Source organism: Mustelus asterias, chromosome 13, assembly GCF_964213995.1.
Source record: "Mustelus asterias chromosome 13, sMusAst1.hap1.1, whole genome shotgun sequence".
In the NCBI taxonomy this organism is placed as follows: Eukaryota; Metazoa; Chordata; class Chondrichthyes; order Carcharhiniformes; family Triakidae; genus Mustelus; species Mustelus asterias.
This window is the reverse complement of record NC_135813.1, coordinates 70,158,073-70,177,315: the sequence shown is the minus strand read 5'-3', so window position 1 is coordinate 70,177,315 and position 19,243 is coordinate 70,158,073.

Below are 19,243 nucleotides of genomic sequence, written 5' to 3'. Positions count from 1 at the left end.
ACCTTCTCATAGAATCCCTATGGTGCAGATGGAGGCCATTCTGCACTGATTCTCTGAAAGAGTATCCCACCTGACCCCTTTTCCATAACCTCAAGTATTTAACCCACTAATCCCCCGAACCTACCTATCCTGGGACACTAAGGGGAAATTTAGCATGGCCAATTCACCTAACCTGCACATCTTTGGGCTGTGGGAGGAAACCCAGGTAGATATGGGGAGAACATGCAACATGGACAGTCACCCAAGGCTGGAATTGAACCCATGAGGAAGGAGTGTTAACCACTGTGCCACCGTGCCGCTCCATACCCACTGCAATGCTATCCTCCTCTTAGAAGGTGCAACCATTGTGCTACTGCTGAAGTGGTGGCAACTGCCAAAGAAACCTTGGTGAGACACTGCTTTGCATCCACTGCAGCCAGTTGACAGCGATGATAAAGGGAATGAATATTTACATAGAATTAAATACACCATCCAGAACATAAACCAGCCATTTAACCGATCTATCAGCGATGCTTCTCATATTCCACACAATTCTGCTGATATTCTCTCTATCTCATCTCAGCATTTTAATACACCTTTCTATCCCCTTCCATCTCTTATACTTATCTAGTTTCCTTTTGCAAGCATCAAATTCTAAGCCATTTACCTCAACCAATTCCGCTGGCAGCAAATTCCACATTCTAGCCATTCCACGAGGAGTGAAATTTCTCTTTATTTCCCAATTGGATTTATTGGTGTACAATATCATGAAATAAAGATCCTAGTTTTGGATTCCCCCAAAATTGGAAACATTGGGCTGGATTCCCCCGAATCCACCCGCAGCTGGGACTCTCCAGTCCCACTGCTGTGAATGGAGATTTGGCTGAGCGCCAAATTCTTCATTCTTGCTGGCAGTGGGGCATAAGGAGCTGGCGATTTCCCGCCATTCTCTCCACATCTAGCCCATGCAACTAATCACTTCTCATAAAGACCTCCAAAAGGTCAGCTTTGAGTCTGAACTTCCAAAATAACCATGTCCAAGCCTAGAATCAGAGAATGGTTGAAGGAGGCCATTCATCCTGCCTTGGATGTGCTGGCCCTCTGGAGGAACAATTCACCTGATGCCACTCCCCTACTTATTCCCTGCAGCAAGCCTGCCAAATTTTCCTTTTCACCCGTTCTCACCTGCTCAATAATTCCCAGTTGCTGTAATCTCTCAGTTCTGGTATAATCCTTGTACATATTTCTTGCATTTTCTCAAGTGCTTCTTCTTTCTTTGTGTAGTATGGTGACCAGAGCTGTGAACAGTACTCTAGGTGCAGCCTGATCAGAGTCCTGCATAAGTTTAACATAAATTCATTACTTTTGAATTCCGAATGTCGAGACTAGAAATTCCACAAAATGATATATTAGCATTTTTCCTCTTTGTTCACGTGTAATACTGCCTTGAATATCTTGTTCACCTGTATCCCAAAACCCTTTCTTCTCCCATCCTTTTGATTTCTGTTTAAATTAATGGCCTGTCTATCAAGTTTACTGTTAGCTTTTGAAACGCACAGACGTGTGAGGTTCAGATTAAACAATAGTGTTCACTGTGGAATTTGTATTGTTGCAACCTCTTTGGTATGTAGTGGAATCTTTCTTCTGAATGAAAACATAGATATTCCATTGGTATCATTGCTAAGTATTCCACATTTTCTTAACTTTAATGTCTTATTTAATATATTCATTATTTCATCACTGGCTTTGAAAATGCAGGGCCGTAACTTCAATGTAAATTTCAATAATGAATTATGCAGAATCATTGAAATTTCTTCAACCGCCAGAAGTGTTTAAATAAAAAGAAATCGCCGTGCGATTAAAATGTTTTGATATGCTAAGATTCAAGAACATTCTGTTACAGATACAATCCGATCTTTAACCAAAGAACTAGCCTGCACATTTAATTTAGCATCTTGCAAAAAAAATGTTTACTTGTCCTTTCTAAGCTTCTGGAGTCTATAATTTGCCTTATATCTAATTGATAGGCTTATGTTGCACTAACACATAGCAATTAGCTGCGTAAATATTCATGGGGTATTACCACAACTTTGCTTTTTAAGAATTTTTACTCCATTCTTGAAGTTACAAAGCCAATGCTCAGAGTGGACCGGGCAAACCTAAATCCATCTCCTTGCTTGCTCCAAAAATCAAATTCAAATTGAATCCAATTCCTGTTCCCCACAAGAGAGACAAGCAGGCCTCGATTCTCCATCTCCAGTGAGATGACTTGTCGGGAATCACGATGCCCTACAGGATAAGATGTCGGGCAAAAATCAGGATTCTCGACGGGTGCCAAGGCAACCCAGATTCACCCGACCTGCCCCACCGACCCTGATTGGGTTCCCGTCCATAATTATGCAAAACCGCTGATTTCAATGTCATTAGTGGGCAGGACAGTCCATGCAGCAGCCTCCCGCCATACACCCGCCCAGTCTGCCAGGAGTCACGTGGGCGTCGATTGGTGTTGCTCTTCAAAAGCGGGGACCTGGCAGCAAGACATCCGAGGCATTAGAAGTATTTAAAGTGGAGGTGGATAAATATTTGATAGCTTGAGGAATAGAGGGCTATGGGGAAATGGCACAGAGAAAAAGATAAGGCTGACATGAATCAGCCATGATTGTATTGAATGGTGGGACAGGCTTGAAGGGCCTGTGGCCTACTCCTGCCTCTATTTCTTGTGAGGGGGAGCAAGGAGGTAAGTGAACATTTCCAAACTGATCTGTCAGCTTGGGAGCATTCTGCATCTCAACTGGGGCAAAGGGGCGGGGTTCAGATTGAAGGGAAGGGGTAATCTTATTCCCCGTCCCCCGGACAACGGAGCTTTGGCAGACTGCTTTCAATCAGTTTCTGAGGTGTGTCAGGTAACCCCAATCCATGTTAGTTTTAGGCACCTGAGTTAAAACAATACACTTCTTTTTGTGTCCTTTCTCAGCTCAGAGCTATAAGCTCAATATAAACCTATGCACTAAGTCCTTCTGCACCCCTGTATACGTTACCAGTTATGCACTCACAGTCTGGCCTAGTCTTAGCCTCATGGAGAAACCCCGAGCTAAGACCAACCCTCACTTAACTCACCCCCACGCAGCAAGGGCCTTTGTCCCTTGAAAGCCTACATTAGCGCAGGCAATCAGAAGAACTCAAGGAACCCCCCTCACTTACAGTCTCATACCAGATGAGGGAGTGGATTTGGAAAAATTACTGCACCCAGAATCAGGTGGCCCCATGGCAGGTGAACGATGTGCTGCCAGGTAGCCCATATCACATAAAAACCACATTGTAGAGACAGTCAGGGGATGCTCCATGAAGGATGGTGCTCTCTGCTCCTGCCCCCTGCCTCGCAACTGCCTCCCTGGTCTCCTCCATATCCCACTGGCTAACATTAACCCTTTTGGGACGTTGCTGAATCTCAGCCAAGCTTTCTAACGGAAATCACATTTGAGGCAGTGACTTTTTCACTCACTGCATCCCAGCCTCCAACCTAGATTCACATCTCTCATTGAAGAAATCCTTCAATCTGTGGTATCATTGCAGCCTCTTCATGAGGAGATGCTTGGCTGCACTGAATAAATACCCGGTCCACACATTCACCTGCCGCAGTCATCCAAGAATCCACAAGGCCACCTCATCGAGGACCGTCCCCTCCCCAGGACCACTCAGGAGGTACTGGGGAAGGGACACAGCGATGCTTGCTAACACCCAACACTGAGCCTCCATGCTTGTCATGTGAGAGGAATTATGAGAGCTAAGCTGTTACAAACCACGGGGCGTTCGGCAACATCCTGTAGTTTCTGGAAGGGGTCAAGGTTTTGGGAAGGGGGTGGGGGGGGGGGGGGGGGTGAGGTGGGGGGGGGGGGGGTTGTGATGGAACAAAGTACAGCCAATGGACTGTTAATTTCCAGGTCGTGTGGCTGATTGCCAGTTCCAAGCACTTAACCAAACTGCCTCAGATAAGGTGCAGCGATGCTCACCCAAGAGGTTTCAGCAGGCAACTTTCCTCACCTGTGAAACCCAGACGTGCTCTCTTTCATTCATCCTACCACATCCTCTTGTCCCTCATCTCCTCATCTGTGAGGAGCCTACAACTCCCCAGAGGTAACTCCAGGTCAAGAGTCAGGGCTAGAGACAGCAACAGGCAGGACAATGAGGCTGACAATGGGACCATCTAAATGGTTTATAGCATTATTTTGAGATTGGAGCACCTTTTAAAAACGGCTCCTCGATCTCTTTAAGTCTTGACCATGTCTTTCACAGTACAGATCACCACAACCTCCAAAAAATTGCCTAATTGGGTGGATTGTGATCAGAATTGCACTGACCCACCCAGCAGGAATCGCACCCAATTTCCCGCCGGAGACCACACTTAGAAATCCTTTGGGACAATTGCGCCCACAGAAACTAGGAGCAGGGGTAGTTTAACAGCAGGTTTTGCTCAATTATGTGTGATTTAAGTTCCCCATGTGAATGCCTGTGAGATATGTGACAAACACAGAAGGGAATTAAACTTGCCTTAAACAAAAAAGAAGTGACCATGGAGAGCAAATTAAACACCAGCAAAGTGCAACTTTGACCTAACGATCAAGCAATGTTCTTAAAGGTCAAACCCAGTGAACTTGAGGTTCAACTTTGACCAGGAGATCACAGTGAGGCAACTGAAGGATTGTCAGGAGGTAACACTAACAATGAAATCGTGGATTCCCGACCGTCAGACCTGAAAAGCAAAATGTTCAGATGAATGTTGCTTTGCTTTTACTGACAATAACTTAAAAACCAACAAACATATTGGGCCCAATTTTAACTCTCTGCAAGTGAATGGATTGTGAATTGGTTCAAATCTTGTCCATTTTTGTACTATTTTTAATTTCTGATCCATCACTAATGAAACTGTTCCTATGGAATTACATTTTTTTGAACATTGATATAATTTATTTATCTTAGACTTTTTAAAAAACGCTCATAAGGCCCATTTTAAGCTTTTGAGTTTTTCATTTTAACAAAACGCAAAAGTGATTATCCAAGGTACTTCCAGATGATGAATAAGTCCTGGTAACAGCAGGAAGAATAAACCTCTACCACTTATGTAAATATTTTCATGGGACAAAAGGTTTATAAGTTTCTGCCCACATTTCAAATTGCAGGATGTGTTGCATTAATCATTTTAAATCCTATGAATATGAATTTAATGTCATTTAAAAGAGGCATAGAACTAGAAAAAGCCTCTATGCTGTTTGTCATTGGTGATGTGGAGATGCTGGTGTTGGACTATGGTGGGCACAGTGAGAAGTCTCACAACACCAGGTTAAAGTCTAACAGGTTTATTTGGAATCACTAGCTTTCGGAGTGCTGCTCCTCCATCAGGTGAGTGGTAGGTTTCACATACACGGCATATATAGACAAAGACACAATTGTAAGATAATGTTGGAATGCGAGTCTTTTCAGGTAATCAAGTCTTTGCAGGTCCAGACAGTGCGAGTAGAGAGAGGGATAATCACAGGTTAAAGAGGTGCGAATTGTCTCAAGCCAGGACAGTTAGTAGGATTCATTGTTTGTCATTGATGGCAACACAATGTGAATGTAGTGATGACAGTCATGATTAGAGCAGATTCTTACCATTTACTGTAGAGCGGCACAGTAGCACAGTGGTTAGCACTGCTGCTTCACAGTACCAGGGACCCAGGTTCGATTCCTGGCTTGGGTCACTGTGTGTACGGAGTTTGTGCATTGTCAGTGTGGGTTTCCTCTGGGTGCTCCAGTTTCCTCTCACATTCTGAATGACGGGCTGGTTAGGTGCATTGACCCAAACATGTGGCGACTAGGGAAATTTTGCAGTAACTTCATTGCAGTGTTAATGTAAGCCTTACTTGTGACTGATAAATAAACTTTGATTTGGATTTAAATGATTTACAGGAAGGAGACATTGTGCTGCAGTTCACCTTATGAAAGAAGTGTATAAATAACATATAATACAGCTTTAATTTCAATCACCCATTAATGCATGGCAGCATTTTTCAGGTGAGCAGGAAAAGTGCGTTCTCCCCCGTGGCCGCAATGGCGGTTTTTCACACCTGACTGTTTGTATCTCACCTCATTAAATATGCATCAGTGGAAACTTACCTAATCAATGATGGGTGGCTTCTGATTCGCCTGTCTCGCTCTGACCTCAGTGGAACCTCACTCCAGGCACCATTTATAAAGTACACCCGCACACAGCTTTCTCAAAGTCTGCAGCCAAGGACTGCTCCAGGCGAAAGATGCCTCTCAAAGCAAAGAAGCCCCAGGTTTAGTGATGCACCATTGGGTCATTTTCTGGGTGCTGTTGGGAATTGTCAAGACCTTTTTGTGGCCGGAGGAGATCCACCAAGTTCACCAACCTGATCCGGGGGAAGAGATTTGTGGCAGTAAGTGCCAACTCTGCCCAGAGGAGAGCAGGGACCCAGTGCCACAAATGGATGAATGATCTCATCCACATGGAAAGCTTCAACCTTTGCCTCACACTCTCGCCTCATACTCTCGCCTCACACTCTCGCCTCACACTCTCGCCTCATAAGAACATAAGAACATAAGAACATAAGAAATAGGAGCAGGAGTAGGCCATCTAGCCCCTCGAGCCTGCCCCGCCATTCAATAAGATCATGGCTGATCTGACGTGGATCAGTACCACTTACCCGCCTGATCCCCATAACCCTTAATTCCCTTACCGATCAGGAATCCATCCATCCGCGCTTTAAACATATTCAGCGAGGTAGCCTCCACCACCTCAGTGGGCAGAGAATTCCAGAGATTCACCACCCTCTGGGAGAAGAAGTTCCTCCTCAACTCTGTCTTAAACCGACCCCCCTTTATTTTGAGGCTGTGTCCTCTAGTTTTAACTTCCTTACTAAGTGGAAAGAATCTCTCCACCTCCACCCTATCCAGCCCCCGCATTATCTTATAAGTCTCCATAAGATCCCCCCTCATCCTTCTAAACTCCAACGAGTACAAACCCAATCTCCTCAGCCTCTCCTCATAATCCAAACCCCTCATCTCCGGTATCAACCTGATGAACCTTCTCTGCACTCCCTCCAATGCCAATATATCCTTCCTCATATAAGGGGACCAATACTGCACACAGTATTCCAGCTGCGGCCTCACCAATGCCCTGTACAGGTGCATCAAGACATCCCTGCTTTTATATTCTATCCCCCTCGCGATATAGGCCAACATCCCATTTGCCTTCTTGATCACCTGTTGTACCTGCAGACTGGGCTTTTGCGTCTCATGCACAAGGACCCCCAGGTCCCTTTGCACGGTAGCATGATTTAATTTGTTTCCATTGAGATAGTAATCCCATTTGTTATTATTTCCTCCAAAGTGTATAACCTCGCATTTATCAACGTTATACTCCATTTGCCATATCCTCGCCCACTCACTCAGCCTGTCCAAATCTCTCTGCAGATCTTCTCCGTCCTCCACACGATTCACTTTTCCACTTATCTTTGTGTCGTCTGCAAACTTCGTTACCCTACACTCCGTCCCCTCCTCCAGATCATCTATATAAATGGTAAACAGTTGCGGCCCGAGTACCGATCCCTGCGGCACGCCACTAGTTACCTTCCTCCAACCGGAAAAACACCCATTTATTCCGACTCCTTGCTTCCTGTCGGATAGCCAGTCCCCAATCCACTTTAACACACTACCCCCAACTCCGTGTGCCCTAATCTTCTTCAGCAGCCTTTTATGGGGCACCTTATCAAACGCCTTTTGGAAATCCAAAAACACCGCATCCACCGGTTCTCCTCCATCAACCGCCCTAGTCACATCTTCATAAAAATCCAACATGTTCGTCAAACACGACTTTCCCCTCATGAATCCATGCTGCGTCTGATTGATCGAACCATTTCTATCCAGATGCCCTGCTATCTCCTCTTTAATAATGGATTCCAGCATTTTCCCTACTACAGACGTTAAGCTGACCGGCCTATAGTTACCCGCCTTTTGTCTCCTTCATTTTTTAAACAGCGGCGTAACATTAGCCGTTTTCCAATCAACCGGCACTACCCCAGAATGCAACGAGTTTTGATAAATAATCACTAACGCATCCACTATTACCTCTGACATTTCTTTCAATACCCTGGGATGCATTCCACCCGGACCCGGGGACTTGTCCACCTTCAGTCCCATTAGTCTACCCAGCACTGCCTCTCTGGTAACATTAATTGTATTAAGTATTTCTCCTGTTGCCAACCCTCTATCGTTAATATTTGGCAAACTATTTGTGTCCTCCACCGTGAAGACCGACACAAAAAACTTATTTAAAGACTCAGCCATATCCTCATTTCCCACTATTAACTCCCCCCTCTCGTCCTCCAAGGGTCCAACATTCACTCAAGCCACTCTATTCCTTTTTATATATTTATAAAAACTTTTACTATCATTTTTTATATTAATTGCTAGCCTAGCTTCATAGTCTATCCTTCCTTTCATTATCGCTTTCTTAGTCTCTCTTTGTTGTTTCTTAAATTTTTCCCAATCACTTGTTTCTCCACTATTTTTGGCCACTCTGTACGCATCTGTTTTTATTTTAATACTCTCCTTTATTTCCTTCGTTATCCACGGCTGGTTCTCCCTTTTCTTACAATCCTTGTTTTTTGCTGGAATATATCATTGCTGAGAACTGAAAAGGATCTCCTTAAAAATCCTCATACTCTCGCCTCACACTCATACCTCGCACTCTTATCTCGCACTCTTACCTCACACTTTCACAAGCCCTTCAGTCATTTGCAGGGTGACACTTCACAGGGAACTCAAACACTACCCATACAACGGACATCACCACTCACTGGTCAGCAGGCTGCCTCCATCCGTGCTGTTTTCTAGAAGAAGCAGTAGGGAACGCAAGATTAAGAAGTTTTGATTTCACGTGTGGCTGCATGATTGTTAATGTTATGAAATCCATGAAACATCTTGAGATCTCCACCACGAGGCTCTGGGTAGTTTTGAGCAGCCATGGTTTGTGTAACCTTCAATCTAATACTTTTCCAATTTCCACACGCGGCCTCATGCCTTCTGCCAGGTCAGTCCTGACATGTCCACATCATGTTGGCCGAGTCGTGTTCCAGCCTGACATGATTTCCTGCTGGTGATGCGGATGGTTGGACAGATGGAGGGGAGGATAATTCCGGTTGGAAGGATGCTGATGTTCCCAACATCATGTCACGTTGGCGGGAAACCAATTTTTCAGCTCCCGGCCCATTGTTCCCCCTTCCGCCATTCTACTCACCATTCTCGGAAATGGAAAATTCTGCCCTATGAGTCTGAATCAAATTTGGCACTCGAAAAAAGTTATCTTGTGATCTGAAATGTTTTGGTAAGAAGTCTCACAACACCAGGTTAAAGTCTAGCAGGTTTATTTGGAATCACAAGCTTTCGGAGTGCTGCTCGTTCATCAGGTGAGTGGCATCTCCGCATCATGAAATGTTTTAAATTGAGAGTCAAGGATACCAGTTATATATCAGTTATGCACATTAGAACAAATGTTAGGATGGCTCTGTGAAACACAACCACTGTTGATACGTCAAATATATTTAATATAACTCAGTGCCTGCCTTGCTCTCTGAATTTGTGTGCCATTGTTTCATATCACATTTCAACTAACCTAGCTGCCATCAACTAGAAGTGTTTTTCTAATTAACACCTCTACATAAAATTGGGAATTTTTAAACTTAAACATTTGCGAGGATTATCAATTAATTCAAATGTTTTCTAAATTGGCTAGTTTGGTAAAAGTAATTTATCGTTTTAATATCATGAATTTGCTTGTGAAAATTATTCCAGAGTCATCATCATTGCTACCTCAGTGTAGGTATGGAGTTACTCATACTCCATAACATACATACTGTGCAACTGATGCCAGAGTTCTAACCTCTGCAGGGGGATGGGTTGCCTCATGTCTTCCTGTAATTATGCCTTGACATACAGTATGTTTGACCATTGCACTTTAAGTCAGTGTGTACAAAGTGTAGTGAAATCCTCTGTCATAAATTGTGACTCGGTTTAATCTGCACCATATGTCAGTTGACATGACCCTTGCACAGCTTCATAACATAGCTGCTAATTGGATTGTAGCAGTTATAAATTGATTGCCATCATCTGAAAATGCATTTGGAAGTAAATTAAATTTTACAATGAATTTCATACGCAAGAGCATTGCAATAACAAGGGCGCGGAATTGGAGTTGACAGATGATGAGAATATAAGTTAAAATGTTAGGGGTAGATCTTGACTTTGAGTGATTGTGTAAAATGAATGCTAGCAGATCAGCAGCCTATTTTACAACCCTTGCTATCTTTACTTCCACTGGCTGCAATGGAGATAAGAAAAAACACCAGCAGAGTTGTAAACAAGCTGTTGATTCAATGGCACCACCCTCATATAATCACACAAAATCAAAATCTACCCCATTGACTGAAGACTGCAAGTAATTGGATGCAAGTACTGCGAACATTTTAAAGAGCTGTTTCTCATTGATAAGTGAACCATTGTACTGATTCAGAAGACAATTCCTCATACGTCTAACGTTGTGGCGTGTGTCTTTAAACAAGCTATTATTAACCTCCATATTGGCCATATTCGCAATGCCAACATGATACTATCCCCACATTGTGCCAAAATGGGAAGAACATACACCAATTGCATTGTTAATAGAATGGGCATGTCATTATTTTCTGTTAATTCGGGTTTCTCCTGAATCATTTGGAAAATTCCATTGCTTTCAAACACAAGGAACATCATGAAATGCCTGAGGCAGATAATACAAATGGCCTGGCCCCTATATATTGAAAAATCAAAACAAAAGAAGGATCTCAGAGCAAATTTATAAATGCAGGGGCTAAAATGGATAAAATAATTCTTAATTTTGTAAAAACAAAAATGAGTTAATTTAGCTGCGCACGCTCGTCTGATCAATGTGTTTGTGTCTGTGATTATGTCAGATAACTGTGGCTCAAGCAGACAGCAGTGTCACTTGGGCCCTCTTTAATGCAATGCCTTTGCTGTCACAGTGATGGATGCCCCAGTTCGTATATGCTGATTCAATCTCTCTACTGTGCCATTTTCGCAAAACCTGAGCCCTAATAATAGCTTAATCTTCCCCTACCAATTAAAGGAGTTACCATTATGAATTTCAAAATTCAGTTAAATATCGCCTGTTAACTCTGAGAAAATTACATTTGAAATGATAATGTGCTTCATTTTGAGAAACCCAGACACGATAAACAAAAACATGCTGCTAAACAGATTAATCAACTGTATCAAAGAAAGATTCAATTAACCAAGGCTGACCAACCATTTAATCTCTCATGACAGAAACTTCATAAAGACAACATGGGACAGCACATAGATTTTACATTTCAGAATATTGCAGCAAAAGGTTTTTTTTTCAAGCCTTTACAGTTGAACTGTTGGATTTAGGGTGTAAGTGGTTTCCTAATGTGTAAGTCTATTCAGCACTAACTGTCTAAGTTACTGGTCTACAATGTAATACAATCACCAACTGCAGGCCGAGATGCTAGGCGCTGAGAAACCAGCTAAAGTTGTACTATTGGAAGAACATCTGCCATTTAAAGTTCATGAGCTAAACTTTCAAATAGTTTTAAAGCACATTCGGACTAATTTTAACTTCGATTGACTTTCAGTGGAAAGGGAAATTAAACAGTAAACTTGTATGTGGCACCTTTAATGAATGCCTTTTGGAAATCCAAATACATTATATAAGACCATAAGACATAGGAGCAGAATTAGGCCACTCGGCCCATCGAGTCTGCTCCGCCATTCAATCATGGCTGATATTTTTCTCATCCCCATTCTCCTGCCTTTTCCTCATAACCCCTGATCCCCTTATTAATCAAGAACCTATCCATCTCTGTCTTAAAGACACTCAATGACCTGGCCTCCACAGCCTTCTGCGGCAAAGAATTCCACAGATTCATCACTCTCTGGCTGAAGAAATTCCTCCTCATCACTGTTTTAAAGGATCGTCCCTTTAGCCTGAGGTTGTGCCCTGTGGTTCTAGTTTTTCCTACTAGTGGAAACATCATCTTCACGTCCACTCTATCCAGGCCTTGCAGTATCCTGTAAGTTTCAATAAGATCCCCCCTCATCCTTCTAAACTCCAACGAGTACAGACCCAGAGTCCTCAACCGTTCCTCATACGAGAAGCTCTTCATTCCAGGGATCATTCTTGTGAACCTCCTCTGGACCGTTTCCAAGGCCAGCACATTCTTCCTTAGATATGGGGCCCAAAACTGCTCACAATACTCCAAACGGGGTCTGACCAGAGCCTTATACAGCCTCAGAAGTACATCCCTGCTTTTATATTTTAGCCCTCTCGATATGAATGCTAACATTGCATTTGCCTTCCTAACTGCATGTTAACCTTACGAGACTCTTGAACAAGGACTCCCAAGTCCCTTCGTGTTTCTGATTTCCTAAGCATTTTCCCATTTAGAAAATAGGCTATGCCTCCATTCCTCCTTCCAAAGTGCATAACCTCACTCTTTTTCACATTGTATTCCATCTGCCACTTCTTTGCCCACTCTCCTAACCTGTCCAAGTCCTTCTGCAGCCCCCCTGCTTCCTCAATACTACCTGTCCCTCTACGTATCTTTGAATCAACTGCAAACTTAGTAACAGTGCCTTCAGTTCCTTCCTCCAAATAGTTAATGTATATTGTGAAAAGTTGTGGTCCCAGCACTGACCCCTGAGGCACACCACTAGTCACCAGCTGCCATCCTGAAAAAGACCCCTTTATCCCCACTCTCTGCCTTCTACCAGTCAGCCAATCCTCTATCCATGCCAGGATCTTACCCTTAACACCATGGGCACTTAACTTATTTGACAGTCTCCTATGCAACACCTTGTCAAAGACCTTCTGCAAATCTAAATAAATCACGCCCATTGGTTCTCCTTTATCTAACTTCCTTGTTACCTCCTCAAAGAACTCTAACAGATTTGTCAGACATGACCTCCCCTTGACAAAGCCATGCTGACTCAGTCCTACTTTATCATGCACTTCCAAATACTCTGCGATCTCATTTTTAATAATGGATTCTAAAATCTTGCCAATGACCGAAGTCAGGCTAACCGGCCTCTAATTTCCTGTCTGCTGCCTCCCTCCCTTCTTAAACAGTGGTGTTACATTAGCTACTTTCCAGTCCTCTGGTACCCTCCCTGCCTCCAGTAATTCCTGAAAGATCACCACCAATGCCTCCACAATTTCCTCAGCTTTCTCTTTTAGAACCCTGGAATGTAGTCCATCCGGTCCAGGTGACTTATCCACCTTCAGACCTTTCAGTTTCCCCAGAACCTTCTTCTTAGTGATGGCCACTACACTCACCTGTGCATCCTGACTCTCCTGGCACTCTGGCATCCCACTGGTGTCTTCCACCGTGAAGACTGATGCAAAGTAACTATTCAGTTCCTCTGCCATTCCTTTGCTTCTTATTATTACTTCTACAGCCTCATTTTCCAGTGGTCCAATGGCTATTTTTGCCTCTCTCTTACCTTTTATATATTTAAAAACACTCTTCCTATCTTCTTTTATATTACTAGCTAGCTTACACTCATATTTCATCTTCTCCCCCCTTATTGCTTTTTTAGTTGTCCTCTGCTCACTTTTAAAGGCTTCCCAATCCTCTGGCTTCCCACTAATCCTTGCCACTTTGTATGCTTTTTCTTTTGCTTTTATGCTGTCCTTGACTTCCCTCATCCTCCCCTTAGCATGTTTCCTCCTCCTTGGGATGAATTTCTGTTGTGCCTCCCGAATAACCCTCAAAAACTCCTGCCATTGCTGTTCCACTGTCTTCCCTGCTAGGCTCCCTTTCCAATCAACTCTGGCCAGCTCCTCCCTCATGTCTTTGTAGTTACCTTTCTTTAATTGTAATACCATTACATCTGATTTCAGCTTCTCCCTCTCAATCTGCAGGGTAGATTCTATCATATTGTGGTCACTGCTCCCTAAGAGTTCCTTCACCTTACATTCCCTCATCAAGTCTGCCTCATTACACATCATGTGGAGATGCCGGCATTGGACTGGGGTAAGCACAGTAAGAAGTCTCACAACACCAGGTTAAAGTCCAACAGGTTTATTTGGTAGCATAAGCCACAAGCTTTCAGAGCGCTGCTCCTTCATCAGGTGAGTGGGAGTTCTGTTCACAAACAGGGCATATACAGACACAAACTCAATTTACAAAATAATAGTTGGAGTGCGAGTCTTTACAGGTAATCAAGTCTTAAAGATACAGACAATGTGAGTGGAGAGAGGGTTATGCACAGGTTAAAGAGATGTGTATTGTCTCCAGACAGGACAGTTTGTGAGATTTTGCAAGCCCAGGCAAGTCGTGGGGGGTTACAGATAGTGTGACATGAACCCAAGATCCCGGTTGAGGCCGTCCTCATGTGTGTGGAACTTGGCTATCAGTTTCTGCTCAGCGATTCTGCGTTGCCGTGTGTCATGAAGGCCACCTTGGAGAACGCTTACCCGAAGATCAGAGGTTGAATGCCCGTGACTGCTGAAGTGTTCCCCAACAGGAAGAGAACACTCCTGCCTGGTCATTGTATCAGGCAATGGGACCCTGTGTGAGAACCTCTCCGGCTACATCGAGGGCATCCTGAAACCCATTGTACAAAGAACCCCCAGCTTTTGTCGCGGCACTACGGACTTCCTACAGAAACTCAGCACACATGGAGCAGTTGAACCAGGAGCACTCCTCATCACAAAGGATGCCTCGGCACTCTACACCAACATCCCCCACAACAATGGCATTGCTGCAACAGCCTCAGTACTCAATGCCGACAACTGCCAATCTCCAGATGCAATTTTACAACTTATCCGCTTCATCCTGGATCACGATGTCTTCACCTTCAACAACCAGTTCTTCATCCAGACACACGGAACTGCCATGGGGACCAAATTTGTACCTCAATATGCCAACATCTTCATGCACAGGTTCAAACAAGACCTCTTCACCGCACAGGACCTGCAACCGATGCTATACACTAGGTACATCTATGACATTTTCTTCCTTTGGACTCATGGTGAACAATCATTGAAACAACTATATGATGACATCAACAAGTTCCATCCCACCATTAGACTCACCATGGACTACTCTCCGGAATCGGTAGCATTCTTGGACATACGCATCTCCATCAAGGACGGTCACCTCAGCACTTCACTATACCGCAAGCCCACGAATAACCTCACGATGCTCCACTTCTCCAGCTTCCACCCTAAACACATTAAAGAAGCCATCCCCTACGGACAAGCCCTCCGTATACACAGGATCTGCTCAGATGAGGAGGATCGCAACAGACACCTCCAGACGCTGAAAGATGCCCTCATAAGAAAAGGATATGGCACTCTACTCATCGATCGATAGTTCTGATGCGCTGCAGCAAAAAACCGCACCAACCTCCTCAGAAGATAAACACGGGATAACGGCGGACAGAGTACCCTTCGTCGTCCAGTACTTCCCCGGAGTGGAGAAGCTACGACATCTTCTCCGGAGCCTTCAACATGTCATCGATGAAGACGAACATCTCGCCAAGGCCATCCCCACACCCCCACTTCTTTCCTTCAAACAACCGCACGACCTCAAACAGACCATTGTCCGCAGCAAACTACCCAGCCTTCAGGAGAACAGTGACCACGACACCACACAACCCTGTCACAGCAACCTCTGCAAGACGTGTCGGATCATCGACACGGATGCCGTCATCTTATGTGAGAACACCATCCACCAGGTACACGGTACCTACTCTTGCAACTCAGCCAACGTTGTCTACCTGTTATGCTGCAGGAAAGGATGTCCCGAGGCATGGTACATTGGGGAAACCATGCAGACGCTACGACAACGGATGAATGAACACCACTCGACAATCACCAGGCAGGAGTGTTCTCTTCCTGTTGGGGAACACTTCAGCAGTCATGGGCATTCAACCTTTGATCTTCAGGTAAGCGTTCTCCAAGGCGGCCTTCACAACACACGACAACGCAGAATCGCTGAGCAGAAACTGATAGCCAAGTTCCGCACACATGAGGACGGCCTCAACCGGGATCTTGGGTTCATGTCACACTATCTGTAACCCCCACGACTTGCCTGGGCTTGCAAAATCTCACTAACTGTCTTGGCTGGAGACAATACACATCTCTTTAACCTGTGCTTAACCCTCTCTCCACTCAAACTGTCTTAAGACTTGATTACCTGTAAAGACTTGATTACCTTTAAGACTTGATTAGCTGTAAAAACTCGCATTCCAACCATTATTTTGTAAATTGAGTTTGTGTCTTTATATGCGCTGTTTGTGAACAGAACTCCCACTCACCTGATGAGGGAGCAGTGCTCCGAAAGCTTGTGGCCTGTGTTACCAAATAAACCTGTTGGACTTTAACCTGGTGTTGTGAGACTTCTTACTGTCATTACACATCACCAAATCCAGAACTGCCTGTTCCCTAGTAGGCTCTGTCACATGCTGCTTCAAAAAACCATCTTAGACATTCCACAAATTCCTTTTCTTGGGATCCACTACCTACCTGACTTTCCCAGTCCGCCTGCATACTTAAGTGCCCCATGATTATTGTCATATTGCTTTTTTTATATGCCTTTTCTATCTCCTGATTTATTTTCTGCCCCACACCTTGACTACTGCTAGGGGGCCTGTACATAACTCTCACTAGAGTCTTTTAACTTTTGCTCAACTCTACCCACAGAGATTCTATGCCTTCTCATCCTATATCACTTCTTGCTACCAATTTAACTTCATTCCTTACTAACAATGCAACCCCGCCCCTTTTGCCCATCTACCTGTCCTTCTGGTAGGACACATATCCTTGGATATTTAGATCCCAGCCCTGATCCCCTTGCAGCCATGTCTCTGTGATGCCCACAACATTGTACCGACCAATTTCAACGTGTGCAACAAGCTCATTTACCTTGTTCCGTATACTGGTTCCCTATATCTACTGGTTCCCCTTTATCCACCCTCTTTATTACATCGTCAAAGAACACTAATATATTCATCAAACATGATTTGTCATCAACTGGATGCCTTTTCTTTCAATTTGTTACCATTTTGAATCTCCTTGTTTAGCTACAGATGGTGCATCCGCCTCGAGTCTTTCTTTCTCAATGGAATATATCTTTGTTGAGAGTTATGAAATATCTCCTGAAACGTCTGCCACTGCTTATCTTGTATTGGTTACCTTGTAACCAATTTTGCCAGTGCACATGGGTGGCCAGAGATTAAAGGGTGAACCCAACACAACGAGCTTGGGAGTGAGTCTAGATTTGACTCTGTCCTTCCGGAAACATCTTAGAGTAAACAGCAGCAAAGATCAAAACCACAAAGAAGCCAACAATCAAACTTGCTGGATCTTTGTGGGGCACTCCAGACCTTAGCCCTTTCCTTATCATACTTCAGGGCAGAGCACTGTGCACTTATCTGGCAAAGGTCATCACGCACACTTCTTGTGGACACTCAACTGAACACAACAATGTGCACCATAACTGGCACCGTCAGCTCAACACCCCTCCCTGGTCTTCCTGTCCATATAAACATCATTCCCCCATAAATCTGCCAATTGACAAAAATGCACAAGCTGGTTGAAGCCATTCATGCTGCCCCTCACTTACTACTCCATGATGACTTACTTCCTACTGTCCACTTTTCATCTCAGTGCCCACCTTGGAGCAACCTTCCTGAGCAAGATCTACCAGAAGATATGCTTTGAATCCAGGAGTATGAAACCAGAAATGACTGACAAATTCTATGTAAAAAAGCCCCTCATGTCAAATGGCAGGCTTTGAGCTACCACATTGAGAATGATCCTTGCCAGACAGGTTCAGGACAGGCCAATATCAAGGGGCTCAGTGCCGATGCCTTATGAACTTCTGGAGAAACATAAAGGCTGGAATTCTCCCATCTCATCCGTCACGGGAATTGTAGCAGGCACCGGGGCGGACAATTCAAAGGTATATTGACCTCGGGTGGAATTCCCTGGTTCTGAGACGAGCACAGCCGGAGAATCCCGCCAAAACAGTGCTCTACATTATCAAGAAGTGTCTCTTGTTTAAACTCAGCAAATGGAGGCTATTGCTTGGCTTTGGGGGATTTGCAAAATAAATAAATACTCAAACTGAGAGAGGAACAAGTCAGCTTTCTGAGTGGCACCAGTCCTTACCACTTCCAGAAACAGTAAATTAAATTAGATCCATCATCGGATCATGATTCAGGTACAAAAGCCATTAAGGATTCAGTGAATAAATGTTTCAAAATGTTATCTGAGTGCAGAATATTCTACTTAATACAAGGCATATGGAGAGGAAATCTGTGAAATATAATATATTATTAAAATGATTCCATATAGTTTTTCACATTTATTTTAACATTGGACATAAAACCGGGCAAAAACATTTTAAATAAAGCTTTCTATAACATCTACAGATTGATATATTGGTTTAATGACTTGAAACCTACTTTCAGTATGAAGTTAGAATAATAATACATTTATCAAGAACTATATTTTTAGCATGGAACTGTATTTGCATTAGTGTTATGAAGGAGGACTTAACACAGCAGAGGACCTATCTCCATATCACTAAACATTTCCATTTAATCTTGCCTTTTTGCTTCGGCGTTACTGAATACTTTTGTTACCTTTCGCCTTTCCTTTAGATTTTCCGTCAGCTTTAAACAATTTTCATTTTAAGATGACTTATTGCAATATATATTTTAAAACAATGTTGTTGGAGTTGGTATTCCACTGTGCATTTAGTGGTGTCACTCAATGGCTCAGTTAAGTAACAAGCTTAACTGAGTTAAAAGGTTGTGGCCTTATCTCCCACTCTAGATACTTGAGCACAGAATTCAGGCTGACACAGCAATGCAACAAAGAATAAGTGCTGCGCTGATGATGGTGCCATCTCTCAGATAAGATGTTAACCTGAGACCTCACCTACCCTCCCGCGTGAAGGCAAAATATCCCATGGCACCATTCAAAGAAAAGCAAGGGAGTTCATCCCAGTGTGCTAGTTAAAATTTACCCCTCAGGCGAACGCAGTAAAATAAATGAACTGGGCTTGATCGCTTTGCTGTTGTGGAATCTTGCTGTGCGCAAATTGACTGCCACGTTTCATATCTTACAACAGTGCCTACATTTGCTGTAAAATACTGTTGGACATCAGAAAGT